The 21,748-nt window shown below is 46.4% G+C and overlaps 1 protein-coding gene across 4 annotated transcripts in view; it reads left to right on the plus strand.

Moving 5' to 3' along the window:
• LOC308676017 (vigilin-like) overlaps positions 1–21,748 on the plus strand; it is a 98,034-nt gene that overhangs the window by 5,651 nt on the left and 70,635 nt on the right. The window lies entirely within an intron of this gene.

Consider the following 21,748-nt stretch of genomic DNA (forward strand, 5'->3'; position numbering starts at 1 on the left):
TAGGTAAAATGAGGACCCAGATTGTTGGGGGCAATAAGCTGACTTTGTAATAATGCCGCTTGGGGGCGGGGGGGCGAAAGCCCTAATAAGCAGGCATATGCATAGAATGAAGGCTATTGCTAAGCACATTGATTTGTGCTTTAAATTGTAAGCCGCCCTGAGTCTTCGGAGAAGGGCGGGATATAAATGGGATTAAAAAAAAAGTGTGAATTGGAAGCAGAAGGAAAATGGCGAGCTCTCTTGAAGACGAAGGTTTATAGATCCACCATTAGTCATTGGAGAAACAGAAGTGGAGCTGATTGCTCCAGAGTAGACACCGGTGAGGTTCTTTTGCCTTGCAAAGAAGCACAGGTAATCCTTGTCTTACAAGCCACAATCGAGCCCCCAAATTCCGTTGCCAAGCGAGGCGTCTGTTAAGTGAATTTTTGCCCCGTTTACAACCTTCCTTGCCACAGAGGTTAAGCAAACCACCGCAGTTAAGTTAGTAACACAGTGGTTCAGTGACTCTGGCTTCCCCATTGACTTTGCAAGTCAGAAGTTCACAAAAGGGGATCACGTCACACACACACACACATACAGCCTTGGTGGAGCAGTGGGCTAATGCCTCCTTAAGTAACACCAGCTGCCTGCAATTAGTGCAGGTTCGCATCCCACCAGGCTCAAGGTTGACTCAGCCTTCCATCCTTCCCAGGTAGGTAAAATGACCCAGATTGTTGGGGGCAATAAGCTGACTTTGTAATAATGCCGCTTGGGGGTGTGTGTGAAAGCCCTAATAAGCAGGCATATACATAGAATGAAGGCTACTGCTAAGTTTGTAAAGCCGCCCTGAGTCTTCGGAGAAGGGCGGGATATAAATGGAATTAAAATAAAATAAATAAAATAAATACCCACACCCAGGACACTGCAACCGTCATAAGTATGAGTCAGTTGCCAAGTGTTAAGAATTTTGATCACAGGACCAAGGGGATGCAACGGTGGTCGTGTGAAAAATGGTCACGAGTCATTTCCCCCCCACCTCCAGTCCCGCTGTCACTTTGAACAGTCACTAAATGAAATGTTGTAAGTCAAGGACTACCTGCACCATGAGGCTCAAAAAATGGCCCCTAATCCTCTTCGGGGTCTGTCTATTCCTGCTGGTTAGGAGTTACGCTGCAAGCTTTTTTGTTCAGCTGCATTCTTCTCCCATCTCTTGGTTTCCTTCCCGGCTCCTTTTGTGCCTGGGGGACAGAGAGGACAGGCAGAAACGAGGGAGAAGTTCAGACTGGAAATGTGCCAGCTTAGTCTAGTGGGTGACTGGAGGCGGAGGACTTCTCCCTTGAGGCACGGCAATGGAAAAACAAGTGAAAGAACATCCCTCAGCCAGGAGAAGGGAAAGGCGAAGTCTGCACACAGGAGAGAATCACAAAGACGATCTGTGTTTCAGGGGCAATGGATGGGGTCGAGAGTCTGTGGTCATTTAAGTAGACTTCTCTAGCCTTGGTGTGTGTATCTCCAGAGGTTTGGAGATAGGCGATCGAGAAAAGTACAACCGTCTGCATCTCAAGGAGCTGAGATTGGAGCACTCCATGGGTGTGTCGTTTGGGCATAGAATTAGCAAGGTGTTGTCGGCGAGACAGGTGGCAACCTTGACACCTGTCATTGAAGATTTTCAAGTCATCCAGGTCGCGGTTGTCCCAAAGGTACTTTTTCAGGAGACAACTGGACTTTCTTGTTTTCCTTTGAAGATATTCCGCTTCTCGTCCAAGAAGCTTCTTCAGCTCTGATCGGATGGTGGGGATCCTTCTATTCCTCACCATCCTTCCATTTCCCACCATCCAGTCAGAGCTGAAGAATGAAAAGTGAAATGTCTTCAAAGAAAAACACAAGTCCAGTTGCCTCCTGAAAAAGCACCTTTGGGACTTGACGTGTGTCCTTGAATTTTCCCTTTAGGTCATGGCAGCTTAATGAAGTCTTCTGTGTGGTGCTTTCCCGAGGTGGAACAGCCATCCATCTTTGGGCAGGCAACTTAAGCCGTAAATCTGTTTTCTTAGACCTTGGATTGGCCAACTATCTAAGCCAGAGGTGTCCAATCTTGGCCACTTTAAGACTTGTGGTTTTCAATTGCCAGCAATCCCCAGCCAGCCCTGCCGGCAGAGGAATTCTGGGAGTTGAAGTCCACGGGTCTCAAAGTGGCCAAGGTTGGACCATCCTGATCTAACCATTGGCTGTGCCCTGCACACCAAAGCTTAGGGCTTGATCTGCATCAAGGGGTCTTCTCTCCAAAAACAATGATACACTTTTCCTAGTTACTTTCCTTTTTCTGTATCTTAGCCATTATATCGGCTGTTCACAAAGATAGCAAGATAAGAGTTTTGACGATGAGGAGAAACTTCCCTTGCAGAGTAAGAATCAGCAACTGGTTTAGTAGTAAATTTCAGGAAGATTTCTGATTGAACTGGTAGAGCTGGATCAAGGAGGACGCAACTCAGAAGATCTATCTCCATCCGGTAGGAGATATAGAAATATAGCCAGCCGTACCAACAGGCTGAAGAACAGCTTTTATCCGTGGGCTGTTAAGCTTTTGAATGGGATGTAATCCTATGCAGAGTTGACTTGGGAGGCCGGTGTGTGGTGTAGTTGGTTCACATAGTGTGGTGGGATGGAGGGTTTGTTGTCACTGTGTGTTGGGGGGAGAGAGCACAGGGGGAGGCTCAGCTAATCTCAATGTACACATGTTGTACTTTGACAATAAAGGTTTATTATTTATTATTTTATCTACCCGTGGATAATCAGAGTAACTTCATCTTTCCTGACTTGATGTATGGGCTAATAATAGGTTCCATCCATTCAAACTGGGAGTACCATAATTTCATTCCTGTCCACTTCTAGGATGCAATGATGCAGAAATCTGGAATAGATCATAATCACTTAACTCAGGGGTGTCAAACTCAATTTCATTGAGGGCCGCATCAGCACTGCGGTTGCCCTCAAGGGGCCAGGTGGGTAGGGCCAGGGTGGGCGTGGCCTACTGGGTGGGCGTGGCTAGAGTGCGTAGGACCTACTGGGTGGGCATGGCCAGCTCTACATCGTTCGCATCAAGGGTGCCTATGGGGGCCTGGGCAGGAGTGGGACAGATCTGAGGGTCTCTGGCAGAAGGAGGGTCTCGGCCAGGGCCCAGTGGGGGCCGTTCCCTCCCTGTTTCCAGGATGGCTTCATGGGCCACATGAAACCACTTCGTGGGCCGGATCTTGTGTTTGACATGTCTGACTTAACTGAAGACAAGGAGAACCCCTTTGACTACAGTTTCTGGGCAAGACATCTCGATCGCTGTTTCTCAACCAGGGCAACTTTTAAGAGGTGCAGTCTCCCAACTCCTAGAATTCCCCAGCTGCCGGTAGTATGGTTGAATTCTGGGATACTGTATTTGGAGCCACCTCTGTTCCACATGCTGTAGTAACTTGGATTGTAGTTTGTAGCTTGGTTTTGAGAATGTTCATTTCAGGCTCGAGAGAATTTCCTTCCTTAAAACGTCTTGACTGGTCCTAAGCTTTTCCATCGAAGATTTTGCCTTTGCGGGGATGGAAACCAAAGGGTTGGGTGGAGTTTCCTCTTGAGGTAACTTTGGGGTCTTCTTCCCTCAACGGAAGGATGTGTGCCACGGCTATTGTTCCTCCATGTCGTCTCCCACAGCATGAGGCCAACGCAAGGAGGAAACACCCGGAGTTGCATTCACACTACAACGGCGGGGTGCACAAGCCTGTCGTAGAATATTACACAGGTAGTTCTCGACTTGCAACCGTTCATTCAGTGACTGTTCAAAAGTTACAAATGGCAGTGCAAAAAAGTGGCTAGTGACATTTTTCTTTTTTTTTACATTCACAATCGCTGCAGCATCCCCGTGGTCACGTGATATAAATTTGGGCGCTTGGCAACTGGCATGTGTTTATGACCGTTGCGGTATCCCGGGTCATTTGATCGCCTTTTGCAACCTTTTGACCAGCAAAGTCAATGGGGAATATTCACTTAGCCCCCATGTTACTATACTAACTTAAGAACTACAGGGGTTCGCTTAACAACAGTGGCAAGAAAGGTGGTAAATGGGATGAAATTCACTTAACGGTTGTCTTAGCAACGGAAAGTTTGGGCTCAATTGCGGTCATAAATGGAGGACTACGAGTAGACTAGAGAAGAGAGAAGAGAAGCTTGGAGATCTTCTAGTCCGGGGGTAGGCAACCTTGGCTCTTTTATAACTCATGGACTTCAACTCCCAGAATTCCTGAGCCAGCATGGCTTAGCTTGGAAACTTAGCTTTTCCCTCAGCATGGCTGGCTCAGGAATTCTGGGAGTTGAAGTCCATGAGTCATAAAAGAGCCAAGGTTGCCTATCTCTGTTCTAGTCCAGCCCCCTGCTCAAGCAGGAGAACTGTCCTATAACATTTCAGGTAAATGACTGTCTAGTTTCTTCTTAAAAACCCCCAGTGATGGAGCGCCCACGATTTCTGGTGGCAAGCTGTTCCACTGGTTAATTGTCCTCACTGTCAGGAAGTTTCTCCTTAACTCCAGGTTGCTTTTTTTCTTTTTTTAGTTTCCATCCATTCTTTCTTGTCTGGCCCTCTGGTGCTTTGGAGAATAGTTTGACCCCCTCTTCTTTGTGGCAGCCCCTCAAATACTGGATTACTTCTATCATGTCACCTCCCATTTCTTCTTTCCTTTAGACTAGCCCAGGGCTAGGCAACCTCAGCTCTTTTTTATGACTCGTGGACTTCAACTCCCAGAATTCCTCAGTCAGCCATGCTGACTGAGGAATTTTGGGAGTTGAAGTCCACGAGTCATAAAAGAGCCAAGGTTGCCTACCCCTAGCCTATCCCTAGGTCAGGGGTAGGCAACCTTGGCTCTTTTGTGACTCGTGGACTTCAACACCCAGAATTCCTGAGCCAGCCATGCTGAGGGGAAAGGGAGAGGTTTCCAAGCTGAGCCATGGTGGCTCAGGAATTCTGGGAGTTGAAGTCCACGAGTCGTAAAAGAGCCAAGGTTGCCTACCCCTGGACTAGCCAAACCCAAGTTCTTCATACATTTTAATCTCCAGGCCTTTGATCATCTTAGCTGCTCTTATCCGAACTTTTTCCAGAGTCTCAACGTCTTTTTTTGTAGTATGGTGACCAAAATTGGTTGCAATGTTCCAGGTGTGGTCCAAGTTCGGTTTTGCTTTGGTTTTCATGAGGTTTGGATGAAGGCAACAGAAGTCCACTTCTACACCATTACACACAGGATGGATATGTAACCACACAGCACAGAGCCTGACTCAAAGCAGAGATTTCCCCTTCTTGTCACTCTCCCGAAGAGCAGCTCACAGGAAATCTGTTTTGTGCCCTAGAGTGTACAACCCATTCTATTTTTAGTGTTCAACATCCATTGTCTTTAAGCCACTTTAGAAAGAGTTAATAATTAATTTCACATTAACCAGATTAAATACTTCATTTAACGTTCACGGCAATTTTATTTAGCATTACAGTTAAAAAGATGAGAAGGAATACAGACTAAAAAATAAATGAACAGAAACCAAAACCTAGAAAGTGCAGCAAGGGTTTGGATATTCCACACACACCCCCTCCCACACGCACATAAATGTGACTTCAACTCCCAGAATTCCTCTGCCAGTTGCTGAGAATTCTGGGTGTTTGAAGCCACATGCCCGGCCGGATCCTGTTCTGTACCAGCCTGCTACCGGCCCTGCAGAAAAGGCAGGGACAACCCCTTTTACAAGAAGGCAAGAGGCTGGAATTACGCCTGCCAAATTTAATGATACAAAAACAAATAGAACAAGACGCGAACCAAGAAACAGGAGCTTTTCAAGCGGTTGCCTTCAGCAAACCAGCCCTCCCACGCATTCCCCCTTAAATACAGTTCAGGGCGTGGCTTCTCTCTGCCTCCTTCCGAGGAGCCCCATTGCCTTCCTCTGTTTACTCCTGACTGACTGCCTCCTGCGTTGGGCGTCCTTGAACAGGGCCAGCTGTGGGTCATCTTCATCCACGCTGTCAGGCTCACACAGCTGGGTCTGCGTCGTGACCAGGTGAGAGGGGCCTGGCTGGGGGCTCTCATCAAGCTGTCCAACCCCCTCAGCAAGCTCTTCAACACCCCCCTCCTCCTCCTCCTCTGAGTCGTCCGACCCAACTGCCGAACCCACAGGCTGACCCTGAATCACAACAGATCCAGCCTGCGGGAAATTTTCAACAGTTGCATGAATATGAATATCTTGTTTAGGAGCCAGTTTGCCCAAGGGCGTGAATGACCAGTTCGTGACACTGGAGCTTCTGCTGGAGAATAGAATAGAAGAGAGCTGGAAGGGACCTTGGAGGTCTTCTAGTCCAGCCCCCTGCTCAAGCAAGAGAACCTATACCATCTCGGACAAATGATTGTCCAGTCTCTTCTTAAAAACCTCCAGTGATGGAGCACCCACGATTTCTGGGGGCTAAGCTGTTTCACTGGTTAATTGTCCTCACTGTTAGGAGTCAGGCTGCCCTGATGGGTGCTTCTGCTAGTACTGTGAGTTACTCAGATGAGACGAAAAACCGCTTCTATGGAGAACTGGATGCCCTGCCATCATCCCTGAGCAGCACTGACAATCTGATCTTGCCCGGTGATTGTGATGCAAGCCTAGGGGGCCACTCTGCAGTCTGGTAAGATATTGTTGGAAGACACAAGAGTGGTCAGGTATAAGAATAGTGATGTACTCTTAGTAATATCTGTGGAGGTTCTCAGTCATCCAGGTCATAGCTGTCTCAAAAGATGCTTTTTCAAAAGGCAACTGGATTGTTTTTTCTTCGAGGAAGACGTTTCACTTCTCATCCTGGGTAGCACACTGCCTTCTCCCCAACACAGCTTCCTGTCTGCCTATCCATAACAAGACCTCCTGTGTGCACCCCCACTCTAAATAACAACAACAACAACAACAACAATAATAATTTATTTTATTTATTTATTATTGGGACTTATATGCCGCCCTATCTCCCGAAGGACTCAGGGCGGCTAACAACAATAACATACAATAAATACAGAAGTTAAGATAAAATTAAAGGCCCCTGTACAATAAATTAAAATTAAAATTAAAATAAATTAAAAATCAGAGTTAGAGTTTAATAATAATAATAATAATAATAATAATAATAATAATAATAATAATAATAATAATAATAATAATGGAAGGGACCTTGGAAGTCTTCTCGCCCAAACCCCTCCTCAGGCAGGAAACACTATACCAGTGATGGTGAACCATTTAGGGACCGAGTGCCCAAAATGCAACCCAAAACCCACTTATGTATTGTCGGGTGCCGGGTGGGTGTGGCCCATTGTCTGGGTGTGGTCAATTGGCTGGATGTGGCCAATTGAGTGGGCATCGCCCATTGGGTGGGCATGGCTGTGGTGGTAACGGCAGACTGGGTGGGACTAAAAAGTTCAATCAATTCCAATTTTACGAGATCTTTTTTTTCCTGCGAGAAGTTGAAATTGATTGAATCTTTTTTTTTCTCCACACGGCGACAGAGGCCTAAAGCGAAAAGGTTTTATAAAATCCAGCTGAAGGACTAGGACTGGGGCGACAGCGCGCGTGCCCACAGAGAGAGCCCCGCATGCCACCTCTGACACGCGTGCCATAGGTTCGCCACCACGGCTCTATACCATTTCAGGCAAATGATTGTCTAGTGTCTTCTTAAAAACTTCCAGTGTCTGGAGTATTCACAACTTCTGGAAGCAAGTAATTGTAATAGGTGCCTTGGGTGCAATCCCAAAACAACTGGAGCACCACTTGAACACCATCGGCATTGACAAATTTGCCATTAGTCAATTGCAAAAGGTGGCTTTACTAGGAACTGCTTCCATCCTGCAATGATATCTGTAATACCATCAAACATCCACATCTGCCAATCCCAGGTCCTTGGTAAGGACTCGATAGGTAGACAAAAATGCCAAATCCAGTCTGAACATGTGCGATGATCAATAATAATAATAATAATAGAGTTGGAAGGGACCTTGGAGGTCTTCTCGTCCAACCCTCTGCTCAGGCAGGAAATTCTATACTTTTTCAGGCAAATGATTGTCCAGTCTCTTCTTAAAAACCTCCAGTGTTGGAGCATTCACAACTTCTGGAGGCAAGTAGTTGCACTGATTGATTATTCTAACTGTCAGGAAATTTCTCCTTAGTTCTAGGTTGCTTTTCTCTGATTAATTTCCATCCATTGCTCCTTGTCCTTGTCAGGTGCTTTGGAGAATAGGTTGACTCCCTCTTCTTTGTGGCAACCCCTGAGATATTGGAATCTTATTGACTATGTCTCCAAGGCACGTGAGGGCAGGACAGGAAGCAATGGGTGGAAGCTCAGCCGAAGGGGATCCAATCTGAAAATGAGGAGGGATTTTTCTGACAATGAGAACAGCTTGCCTCATTAAGTTATGGGTGCTCCATTGCTGGAAACATTCAAGAAGAGATTGGATAACCTCTTGACCGGCATGGTACAATAGTCTCCTGCCTTGGGCAGAGAGCTGGACCAAGTCTTCTTCCCTCCCAGTGATTCTATGTCATTGTTAGGAGAAAAGATAGGCAGGATGTCAGAGTGACCAAGCCATGTGTGATGCTGATCTGTTGGACAGATCAGAGGCTCGCGGTCTCCAAAATAAAAAATCCGTATTAGACCCAAGTGTCCAAACAAGGCTACGATAAGAATCAGTGTGGCCAGGCTGAAGAACTCCAGCATCGGCCACGCTACCACCTGCCACGCTCATGAATTCGTCGAAGCCTGGCACTTCCCAAGCAATTCCGTCAACAGACGCATTAACCTACAACCAGCCTATGAACCCCCTCAGAATCCAAATCAACCACACAGCCAAGTAGAGACAGCACCGACCCCATGCAAGCCCCACACCATCTGTTCATCTCCCAAAGGCCCTGACCTGATGTAACCTCCCCATCACAAGACCCATCACAAGCCTCTCACTGATGACTCACACCTGGCCCATCACAAGACCTTCACCTGGCACACCCACACCCAAAGCCCTTATAAACAGAAGAACACTGACACCGACATCCCCTAACCTCTGCCGAAGATGTTACCTAGCCTGGTAACGAAACGTTTGGAAACCAACCCACGAGCTCGGAGAATGAACCTTCACCCGCATCCTACAGCTGAGCTACAGATATTCGCCAGTAGTGCAAACTCCGGTACAGCCTCAAGATCTAGAAGAACTGAAGATCTAGAAACCACGTTTGCTGACCACCGGCTTGTAGAATGGAATGGAATAGAATAGAATAGAATAGAATAGAATAGAATAGAATAGAATAGAATAGAATAGAATAGAATAGAATAGAATAGAATAGAGCTGGAAGGGACCATGGAGGTCTTCTAGTCCAGCCCCTTGCTCAAGCAGGAGAACCTATACCATTTCAGACAAGTGACTCTCTAGTCTCTTCCTAAAAACCTCCAGTGATGGAGCACCCACGATTTCTGGAGGCAAGCTGTTCCACCGGTTAATTCACTGTTGGGCAGTTTCTCCTTAATTCCGGGGTGCTTCTCTCTTTGGTTGGTTTCCAACCATTGGAGGGAATGCTTCAGGTGTGCTGTCCGTTCATCTGCAGGGAAGAAAGATGCTAGGGCCTTCCACCCATAAGCAGCATGACTACTTGGATGAGAATAATGAGCAGATACAGGTTCTACTTCATCAGGCCCATCAGAATGACTTCTCATCAGCTGCCAAGAAACATGCCTTTATCAGAGCTCACAGGACAGTCCAGAATAAACTGTGTAATGCAAGATGCCTGGCCAAACACCAAGCCAGATAAAGTACTGGGAGACACAGACAGAAGCAACTTGAAAGAGTTCTGGGAAGCCCTCAATGCTCTCTGTGGACCTCAATCTCTTGGGAGTCGCCCCCTCCCAAGTACAGATGACAAGACTAATTACAGAGAAAGCTCAGATCCTTCAGAGATGGTCTGAACACTTTAAAGCCATCCTCAACCAACCATCATCTATTAAGGATTTCCCTGGTTGACATCAACAACACCATGGATGACTCTCCAGTAATAGCCATGGCTGATAGATATGTCGCCAAGTTAGATCTGCTGAGGGTAGAAAATCTAAATTAAATATTGTAGCATCTTTGGGAAGGTGGTTTACTGTAATCCTGGACATTTTCTGATTGGGGTTGTCAGATCTTCCAAGAAACCTTAGCACTTGTGTCTGTCGCTGTGCAGACTGTTCCCAAGCCATTGTCTGATGTTACATGCGTAAGGTGCTTTTGGATGATTCAGAAGTTCATTCTGCATGTTGGTGTGTTAAAAGTTTAGCTCGCCATATTCTATCTTGATAGAAAGCTGGCGGAAGTTGATGGAACTCAATTCTGCAGCTGATCTGGAATATAAAAAGATCTTTCCTCAACCTTGTATTCCTACGTTGAACAGAGAGTTGGACTTGATGGCCTCAGTGACACTTTTAAGTGTGATTCCAAGGTTGAGTATTACCTTTAATGTGTGTTCCCATCTATAGGTTGTCCAAATGGAAGCCTGAAAGAGTCATTCTTGTCCCAGTTTAGAGAAAAAAATCTGTCTTTGACCCTTATTCTACAATAAAGTACTGAAGGCAAGTGTGGATGAGGCTGGATTTGCACATTGTGCTAAGTTATCATACCATGAGTTTTGGCTTTGACGTGAATCTGGCCTTTGTGGCTTGTAAATGGTGGTTTCAAGGCTTGTTTGCCCCTGACCATTCACCACTTATCGAAGAAAACCCACTTAAAGAAATTGTGGATAAGACAGAGAAGGTAAACCTTGCATGTAGGATTTCTGAAGAGGTGTTTTGATGTTTTTAATTGTCCTGGCTTGTTTTAGTCAACAACTCAAGCTGGGATCTAAAAGTGGTTTTTGAACTCTGTTCCGTGTGTATTCTGCCAGACATAGAATAGAGCCGACATAGAACAGGGTGACAGACCAAGCATCTTAACTCAAAGGAGGGGTGAATTTGGTCAGCTGTATACAACTGGTGTGTTGACTGTAGGCAGATTGCAAGGGTGTAATGGTATATCTGTTGCCAAGTGTTTTGAGGCATCACACTTGCTCCTGGGGAGGAAAGCTATGGCAAATCTAGACAGCATACTAAAAAGCAGAGACATCACCCTGCCAACAAAAGTGCGTATAGTCAAAGCTATGGTCTTCCCAGTTGCAATGTATGGCAGTGAAACCTGGACCATAAGAAAGGCTGAGCACCAAAGAATTGAGGCCTTTGAACTATGGTGCTGGAGAAGACTCCTGCGAGTCCCTTGGACTGCAAGGCGATCAAACCGGTCAGTCCTAGAGGAGATCAACCCTGACTGCTCTTTAGAAGGCCAGATCCTGAAGCTAAAACTCAAATACTTTGGCCACCTAATGAGAAGGAAGGACTCACTGGAGAAGAGCCTAATGGTGGGAAAGGTTGAGGGCAAGAGAAGAAGGGGACGACAGAGAATGAGGTGGCTGGATGGAGTCACTGAAGCAGTAGGTGTGAGCTTAAATGGACTCCAGAAGATGGTAGAGGACAGGAAGGCCTGGAGGAACATCGTCCATGGGGTCGCGATGGGTCGGATACGACTTCGCAACTAACAACAACATATTTATTCCCTGCCTTCTCCCTCACTTGCTTCTGAATGCTCTGTGTATTTCAACTCAAGTGGGAAAGGCTGGCTACCAATGATTATGAAAATAAAAGCTGCTTTTAGTAGCTGCACATGCCTGAGTCTGCGAGACCCACAGAGGCCAATTAAATGCTCCTGATGTTGCAAGGCTCTTGAGAAGCCAGAGGGAACAATCATAAATGAAATCCCGGAAAACAATCTCTGAGCTTCAGTCCTTCCTTTATTCCAGCCCTAAAAATATGTAGTCTAAATCTTGCTTCTTTTTGCAAGCCCACAAGGATTGCTACAATCCCCTCGCTAGAGCCCCTTGCTACAATCCACCCAAGCACATTTGTGCGTGCGCCTTCGAATCAGTCACAACTCCTGGCAACAGCCCCGCAGTTCTCTTGGCAGGATTTCAGAAGTGGTCTGCGATTGCCTCCTTCCATAAGGTTGGGTTGGCAACAACGCAATGTGGTTTGCAAATGGAGTGGCTAATCCGTTACGTTACCTCTTGGTCTGTTGTATGAATCAGAGACCGTTTTGTGGTTTGCTTTGACTTCGCCAAATTGTGTAAACCCAGCCATTGAGGTTTTTTGCAGCATCAGTTGTGGCTCAGTGCTTTGTGAGAACACAGACGTTGTGGCTCGCTAGTCATAGTTTATGTCGTTCTGTAAACACAGCCTTAGTTGAGTATATCTGGAGCGCACTGACCAGCATCTTATTGGGTAGCAGTAAGCTCTATAAAAGGGACACGGTGGCTCAGTGGGTTAGGACACTGAGCTTGTCGATCAGAAGGTCGGCAGTTTGGCGGGTCGAAACCCGAGTGCCGCGTAGCAGAGTGAGCGCCTGTTACTCGTCCCAGCTTCTGCCAACCTAGCAGTTCGAAAGCACGTAAAAATGCAAGTAGAAAAATAGGGACCACTACGGTGGGAAGGTAACAGCGTTCCTTCTGTGTGCCTTTGGCATCCAGTCATGCCGGCCACATGACCACGGAGACGTCCTCGGACAAGCGCTGGCTTTTCAGCTTTGAAACGGAGATGAGCACCGGCCCCTAGAATTGGAAACGACTAGCACGCATGTGCGGGGGAACCTTTACCTTTTACCTTTAAGCTCTATAAAAACCTCTTGAGAGGTTTTCTTTTTTCCCCCTGTCCTGATTGAGTGGACAACTTTTACTTACTTGTAGTATCTTTGATTTCTTATTATACTGTGAGCAAGGGGGTGAACTAGAAGATCTTCAAGGTCCCTTCCAGCTCTTATTCTGACTAAATAGGAGTTCTAAATTCTGGGTTTCTTCTCCTTTGGATATTCGAGGAAAGGAAAAAAGTATTTCGATACTGGGCATATGTGTTATGTTTTGGCACCTTTTTTCCTTATAGTAAAAAACAAAAAAGTCCCTGTGGATTTTAACCCTAGTAGTTGACAACTCTGTAGGGTGGTGCTCATCTCTGTTTCAAGGCCATTAAGCCAGTGCTGTCCAAAGACATTTCCACAGTCATGTGGCCAGCATGCTGTCACAGATTGCTGTTACCTTCCCACGGAAGTGGTACCTGTACAGTATATCTACTTGCATTTACTTTCAAACTACTAGGTTGAGAGGAGCTCGGTGAGGACGGTCTTGAACCTGGGCTGCCGACAAGCCCCGCATCTTAACCTCTGATCCATGGTGCCATCTGATACCGGACTTTCTTTATACCTTTCTTCCTATAAAGGTAAAGGTTCCCCCGCACATGCGTGCTAGTTGTTTCCGACTCTAGGGGTCGGTGCTCATCTCCGTTTCAAAGCCGAAGAGCCAAGCGCTCGTCTGAGGACATCTCCGTGGTCATGTAGCTGGCATGACTGGACGCCAAAGGCGCATGGAACGTTGTTACCTTCCCACCATAGTGGTCCCTATTTTTCTACTTGCATTTTTACGTGCATTCGAACTGCTAGGTTGGCAGAAGCTGGGACGAGTAACAGGCGCTCACTCTGTTACGCGGCACTCGGGATTCGACCCGCCAAACTGCCGACCTTCTGATCGACAGGCTCAGCGTCCTAACCCACTGAGCCACCGCATCCCTTTTCTTCCTATACTGGACTTCAAAAACATTGACTCGACCTGCATTTCTTCAGCACTGAGCCCCTATTTATAAAAAGCCAACACCCTTCAAAAGGCAGGTAAAAAAATCGTGAAATAATCACAGGTAGTCCTCAACGTACAACCACAACTGAACCCCAAATTTCCGTTGTTAGGTGAGACGTGTGTTAAGGGAATTTTGCCCCCTTTTATGACCTTTCTTACCTCAGTTGTTAAGGGAAGTTGATATAGTTCAGGGGTAGGCAACCTTGGCTCTTTGATGACTTGTGGACTTCAACTCCCAGAATTCCTGAGCCAGCCATGCTGAGGGGAAAGGGAGAGGTTTCCATGCTGAGCCATGCTGGCTCAGGAATTCTGGGAGTTGAAGTCCACAGGTCATCAAAGAGCCAAGGTTGCCTACCCCTGATATAGTTAGTAACCGGGTTGTTAAGCGCATCTGGCTTCCCCATTGACTTTGTTTGTCAGAAAGTCGCAAAAGGGGATCTCATGACCCCGGGACACTGTGACGGTCATAAAATATGAGTCAGTTGCCAAGCGTCTGAATTCTGATCTCCTGATTATGAGGATGCTGCAAAGGTCGTAACTCTGAAGAACAGTCCTATGTCCCTATTTTCAGGGCTGTTGTGCCTTTGAGCAGTCACTAAGCGAACCGCTCTAAGTTGAGACTACCTTTTTTTGGATGGGATGGTTATCCTGTTCAAGAAAGCTGAATATTTGGGACCTGTGGCTGTGCAAGACTCGTTTCCCTCGCCATGTATATATGCACGTACGAACTAGACTGTGTTGTTTCACAGGGTCATATGTGTGTGTGTTTGAGGGCACCTGCATAATATTGTCATGTTTATGCAGTATATATTGGAGGTGGTTACCCTGTGAGAGCTGTATACAGTGAAATCTCATTTTCATGTCTGCTGATTAATGTACATCTAAAGTGACAATATGGGACGCGGTGGCTCAGTGGGTTAGGACGCTGAGCTTGTCAATTAGAAGGTCGGCAGTTTGGCGGGTCGAATCCCGAGTGCCGCGTAGCAGAGCGAGCGCCTGTTACTCATCCCAGCTTCTGCCAACCTAGCAGTTCGAAAGCACGTAAAAATGCAAATAGAAAAATAGGGACCACTCCAGTGGGAAGGTAACAGCGTTCCGTGCGCCTTTGGCATCTAGTCATGCCGGCCACATGACCACGGAGACGTCCTCGGACAAGCGCTGGCTCTTCGGGTTTGAAACGGAGATGAGCGCCGGCCCCTAGAGTCGGAAACGACTAGCACGCATGTGCGGGGGAACCTTTACTTTTACCTTTAAAGTGACAATGAAGTTGTTATTCTATTTCTATTCTATTCCTTCAAACTTAAATGACTCCTAAGAGCAAAAAGACTCCTAACGAGTGCAGATTCCTGGCCAGGCTGATTGACAGTAGTTATCAAGGAGAGCCTGTACCTTCGCAGTGATGTGCTGGCGTCTCCCTTGTCCGTTTCTGGCTAGCGGTTGTAGGAGAAAAATGTGGGCATGTGTGCCGTCACCTAGCAACAACCGAAGGAAGGCTACTACTGTGGTCAGCCAAAGGCTGCAGCCTTCGGGTGCAAAACATTGTCAAGGTAGACTCACATCCTGCGGTGGCTTTAATCAGAGGCGTGGGAGACCGTCCCAGATCCCTGTCTCCAACTGTGACTTGCTTAAGGTCTATTAACCAAGCAGGGTTTGCCCTACAGTGAAGCAGCAAGCACAAAGAGGCTGACGGCAGACCAAGCGGAATGTAGCCCATCCTCATCTCCTGACTGGACTGTTGTAATGCGCTCTCCTCCACGGGGCCACCCTTGAAGGGCATCCGGAAGCTACAGCTGGTGCAGTGTGGGGCAGCCCGGGTAGGTTTGGGCTCCACAAGAACGGTCCCTGTGACACCGCTGCTCCCCGGGCTGCATTGGTTACCAGCCCGCTTCCGGGTGCAATTCAAGGTGTCGGTGTTCACCTTCAAAGCCCTCCGTGACAGGGGTCCGGGCTACTTGAGGGACCCTGTCACCCCACTGGGATTGGCCCGTACCACTTGTGCCAGCAGAAGAGGTCCAGGAGGATGGCCATATCTGCTGTTGTTCCTGCCCCCAGGAACATCTTGCCCCCCCAATGTGAGGTGGCCTCTTATCTTTTCGTAAAAGCCAACTTGGGGGGGGCAGTGGGGGAACAGCACAATGATGGAGGTGGTTGATTAATAACCAATCCCTCCCCACTCCCCTTGCACCCTCCCCCATGTGTCTTTGGTATTCAGGTTTGATTTTAACTTTTTAGGTTTTAACTTAGATGTAACTGTAGGCCGCCCAGGGTTACCCTATGGTAAGATGGGTGGTCCATAAATTTAATTGATAGCTAGCTAGCTAGCTAGGTAAGTAGGTAGGTAGATGAGAGATACATGCATGCATACATATATACTAGTAGACAGACATAGGTAGGTAGGTGAGAGATACATACATACTGATGGATGGATAGATGGATGGATGGATGATATAGGGAGATGACAGAGAGACAGACAGGGAGATGAGATAGGTAATTAGATAGGTAGGATAGATGGATGGATGGATGGATGGATGGATGGATGGATGGATGGATGGATGGATGTATGTTATAGGGAGATGACAGAGAGACAGACAGATAGGGAGATTAGATAGATAGATAGATAGATAGATAGATAGATAGATAGATAGATAGATAGATAGATAGATAGATGATAGATAGATAGATAGATAGATAGATAGATAGATAGATAGATGATAGATAGATAGATAGATGATAGATAGATAGATGGATGATATAGGGAGATGACAGAGACAGACAGAGATGAGATAGGTAGTATAGATAGGTAGAATAGATAGGTAGAATAGATGGATGGATGGATGATATAGGGAGATGACAGAGATAGACAGACAGACAGACAGACAGAAGAGAGAGAGACCAGGTCAGGCCAGATCAGTGGCCACCGCCAACCTTCTGGGCACCAGGGACTAGTTCCGTGGAGAAAGAATTTTCCGTGGACCAGAGGGGGTGTGGTTTCACATGTCGCCTGCATCCCCGCAGATGGGGCTTCGCTTGATTGCACGGTCTGGTTTCTGGCACGCTGTGGACTGGTGCCGGTCCATGGACTGGGGTTGGGGACCCCTGGGGTAGACAACATGGCAGAAGACGGTGGTCAACTGATGCGTCCGCCTGAACCAGAGCTCTGTTTAGGTGTCCTTCTGACTGGGCTGTGTTGTTTTGTCCAAGGGCAGGGGGTCTCCAAACCAGGCGACTTTTAAGGCCTTGTGGACTTCAACTCCCAGAATTCCATAGCCATGCTGGCTGGGGAATTCTGGGAATAATAATAATAATAATAATAATAATAATAATAATAATAATAATAATAATAATAATAATAATAATAATAATAATAATAATAATAATAATAATAAATATTCGCCTGTGTCCGAAAAGTCGTGGGAACATAGGGTGGAAAAAGTTGTCAAGAATGAGAGGGTGAAGATCTTGTGGGACTTCCAAATACAGACAGATCGCCATTTGGAACACAACACGCCAGATATCGCAGTCGTAGAGAACTGAAGCGTACAGCTGATTGATATCGCTGTACCAGGAGATGCCAGAGTTGAAGAAAAAGAACTGGAAAAAATTACGAAATACCGCGACCTGGCCATCGAAACCACGCGATTCTGGATGAAACACGTAACAGTGATACCCATTGTCATCGGGGCACTGGGAACAATGTCCAAAAGCTTTGCAAAATACATCAAGAAATTCCAGCTTCCTGCAATAACTCCAGCAAAGCTACAAAAAAAAACACCTGCGCTACTCAGAACATCTTACATTTTAAGGAGATACCTGTTTAATACCTAGGATGCTGGCAGCAGCCCACATCAACCATTAGTGCCAGTCAGTTTGAGTGTTCAGTTGACTGAGGTTCATGCTTAATGAATAAAAGTTTTATTATAATAATAACAATTGGAAGGGGACCTTGGAGGTCATCTAGCCCAACCCCCTGCTCAGGCAGGAAACCCTATACCATTTCGGACAAATGGCTGGCCAGTCTCTTCTTAAAAACTTCCAGTGTTGGAGCATTTACAAATTCTGGAGGCAGGTTGTTCCACTGGTTAATTGTTCTAACTGTCAGGAAGTCTACAAATCTTAAAAGTTGCCTGGTTTTGGAGACCCCTGTCCTAGGGGTATGTCCACTAGTTTCAAATCTCTCTTCGGATTTCGGCAATGCTCAGTTTTGAGTTCCTTCCCCTTCCTTCCTTTTTTTTTGCTTCTTCAAATGTTGTGTGACATGTGATACCGAAGCTATTATTCCAATTTATCAGGTTTTTTTTTTCCCTGAAGTGTCACCGGATTCTGTTTGCTTTGTTGTCACATTGTTCAGAGAGTTCGATGCTGTGGTGATGTTTTCTGCGGGGGTGTCTGTTCAACGCTTACAAAGATTGTGTCCTTACAAGGTGCTTTTCTCCTTCACTTTTCATTGGAATAGCTTGGTATTTTCAGGGCCAGTTCAAAGAATGCATTTGGTTGGGGTTTCTTCCCCCCCCCCCGTGCAAGAAGGAGGACGAATAAATCCAGCTGTGCTGTGTCTTGTCTCCCATAGCCATTTCTGCGGATAAAACAATAGTTGAATTGTCTGGTGAAATTCTACAAAACCTCCGAGGACAAAAAGTAAGGTTCTACATTTAGGCAGGAAAAATCAAATGCGTAGTTATAGTATAGGTGGTACCTTGCTCAATAGTAGCAACTGTGAGAGGGATCTCGGAGTCCTAGTGGACAATCACTTCAATATGAGCCAGCAGTGTGCCGCGGCTGCCAAAAAAGCCAACACAGTGCTAGGCTGCATTAACAGAGGAATAGAATCAAGATCACGTGAAGTACTAATACCACTTTACAATGCTTTGGTAAGGCCACACCTGGAATACTGCATCCAGTTTTGGTCATCACGATGTAAAAAAGATGTCGAGACTCTAGAAAGGGTACAGAGGAGAGCAACCAAGATGATTAGGGGGCTGGAGGCTAAAACATATAGGGAACGGTTGCTGGAATTGGGTATGTGTAGTTTAACGAAGAGAAGGGTGAGGGGTGACATGATAGCAGTGTTCCAATATCTCAGGGGCTGCCACAAAGAAGAGGGAGCCAAGCTATTCTCCAAAGCACCTGAAAGCAGGACAAGAAGCAACGGATGGAAACTAGTCAAGGAGAGAAGCAACCTAGAACTAAGGAGAAACTTCCTGACAGTTAGAACAATTAACCAGTGGAACAACCTGCCTCCAGAAGTGTTGAATGCTCCAACACTGGAGGTTTTTAAGAAGAGACTGGACAGCCATTTGCCTGAAATGGTATAGGGTTTCCTGCCTGAGCAGGGGGTTGGACTAGATGACCTCCAAGGTCCCTTCCAACTTTATATTATTATTATTATTATTATTATTATTATTATTATTATTATTATTATTATTATTATTATTATTATTATTATTATTAAACTCTTGCCCTGGGGGTTAAATTTATTTATTTGTATCCCCCGATTTGATTATTTTTACAAACAGCTGAAGGTGGTGAACATATCTGGTGACTATATCTAACACACATGCCTCCTCCTCTTTTCCCCACACAACAACCCTATGAAGTAGGTTGGGTTGGGTTGAGAGAGTGGGTGGGGAAACTGGCCCAAAATCATCCAGCTGGCTTTCGCGGCCAAGGCGGGACTTGAACTCACACCCTCCCGCTTTCTAGCCTGGTGCCTTAACCAATAGACCAGGCTGGCTCTCGCAATGAAATTATGAAGGCTGAAATAGGAAGTTGAACTTGGTCACGACATCTTGTCTATAGCAGAATGGGGCTACCTGAGTCAGGGCATCATTCAGTAATCTGTGTGTAGATGGACGACAAATCGCACCCGGTGGCGTCCTTGGTATTCTCCGAGCTTGGTGGTTTTCTTGCAGACGTTTCATGACCCAACTAGGTAACATCATCAGTGCATTGATGATGACGTTACCTAGTTTGGTCATGGAACGTCTGCAAGGGGAAAAAAAACTCGAGAGAGAGCAGAAAATATACTCACTAGATCTCTACAGGTAGTCCTCGGCTTCCAACAGTTCATTTAGGGACTGTTCAAAGTTACAACGGCGTTGAAAAAAGTGACCTCTGACCGGTTTTCACACTTAACGACCGTTGTAGCATCCCTGAGGGCACGTGATCAAAATTCGGAGACTTGGCAACGTGGTTCATATTTATGACGGTTGCAGTGTCCCGGGGTCACGTGACCCCCCCCCCCCTTTGCGACCTTCTGACAAGCAAAGTCAACGGGGAAGCTGGATCCACTTAACCACCGTGTGACGAACCTAACAACTGCAGTGATTCCCTTAACGACGGTGGCAAGAAAGATCGTAATGATGGGGCAAAATTCACTGAACAAGTGTCTCGCTTATCCACCGAAGTTTGGGGCTCAGTTGCGGCCGTAAGTCGAGGACTACCTGTACTTTAGTTGCGTTGAGCATGCAGATGTAGCTGTGGTTTTTTTTTAAAAAAAAAACATCCTCGTCACGCAGCACGCCATAGTTTGAAGAAGAAAAAAAATCAAGAGTCCCCCCCCTTTTTTTTTTGTTGCCGTTGCTAATTGTGCTCATTCTCAGCAGAAGGGTGCAGACAGCAATTAGCATCCATCAGATTACGAAACCAGTTGTGAGCTTTGTAGTCTTCAGGAAAACCGTAGGAATAGCAGCATTACTAATCCGAGGTCAAAGGCCCTGGGATCTCATTAATTCCAATTGGAAGTTAGTGTGTTGTAGTTGGGTTGTTGTTTTTTTTACTTTCTTCTTCTATCACTGCACAGATGGGTTTAGGAAAGTTGCTCAGCCATCAACATTAGCCAAAGACGTTATTCTGCGCAAGCACGGGAATTAATTTATCGCCCCCTCCCCCTTTTGTCCAAATTAGTCCTCCATTGCTTCAACACCAGCTGGGCCACCATTCCTTTCCTTGGTTAGAGGCCAGTGGGACGGTCTTGAGCCCCATCCGATTGTCACCTCTTGAAGTTGTGGGTGACTCCCTTGCTGATGGTTTTTCAAGACAACCATTTCTCCGAGATGGTATGAGGACTCTTGCCTCGGGCATGGGGAGGGGGTCAGACTAGAAGACCTCCACGGTCCCTTCCAGCCCTAGGTTTTCTTGGAAAGGTCTTGGGATTAGCCGGACTCTTAGCCAAAGCTGCTGAATTGTTGTTGTTGTTTTAAGTCATGTGGACGATCGGATGTGTTTGAAAGGCAGATGATGAGAGATGTTTGCTGAACAGGGGCATCTGAGTTTGACTTGGATAAAGATGACGTACGATTATCGATGTACGACCACAATTGAAGCAAAGGTGCTTTTTCAGGAGGCAACTGGGAAAAGCACCTTTGGGACCAACCACCATGACCTGGATATACTGAGAATCTCCATAGGCCACAAACTGAAGCCAAAATTTCTATTGCTAAATGAAACATTGGTTAGCAATAGCACTTAGACGTATATACCGCTTCACAGTACTCTACAGCCCTCTCTGAGCGGTTTACAGAGTCAGCCTAACAATCTGGGTCCTCATTTTACCGACCTCGGAAAGACGGAAGGCTGAGGGGTCAGGATTGAACTGATGGCAGTCGGCAGAGTTAGCCTGCAATGCTGCATTCTAACCCCCGCGCCATCACGGGTCTTTGTTCTCTGATTGTTAAGCGGGTTTTACCTCATTTTTATGGCTTTTCTTGCCACAGTTGTTAAGCGAATCACTGCAGTTGCTAAGTTAGTGATACGGTTGTTAAGTGAATCCGGCTTTCCCCCACTGACGTTGCTTATCAGAAGGTCGTAGAAGGTGAATCACATGACCCTGGACCACTGCAGTTGTGATAAAGATGAACCGGTTGCCAAGCGTCTGAATTTTGATCACATGACCATTGGGATGCCGCAACGGTCGTAAGTGTGAAAAACAGTCAGAAGTCGCTTTTTTCAAAAGCCGTTCTAACTTTGAAAGGTCACGAAACGAACTGTTGTAAGTTGAGGACTGCCTGCGCTCATGTCC

Source organism: Vipera berus (genome assembly GCF_964194415.1).
Source record: "Vipera berus genome assembly, chromosome: W".
Lineage (NCBI taxonomy): Eukaryota > Metazoa > Chordata > Lepidosauria > Squamata > Viperidae > Vipera > Vipera berus.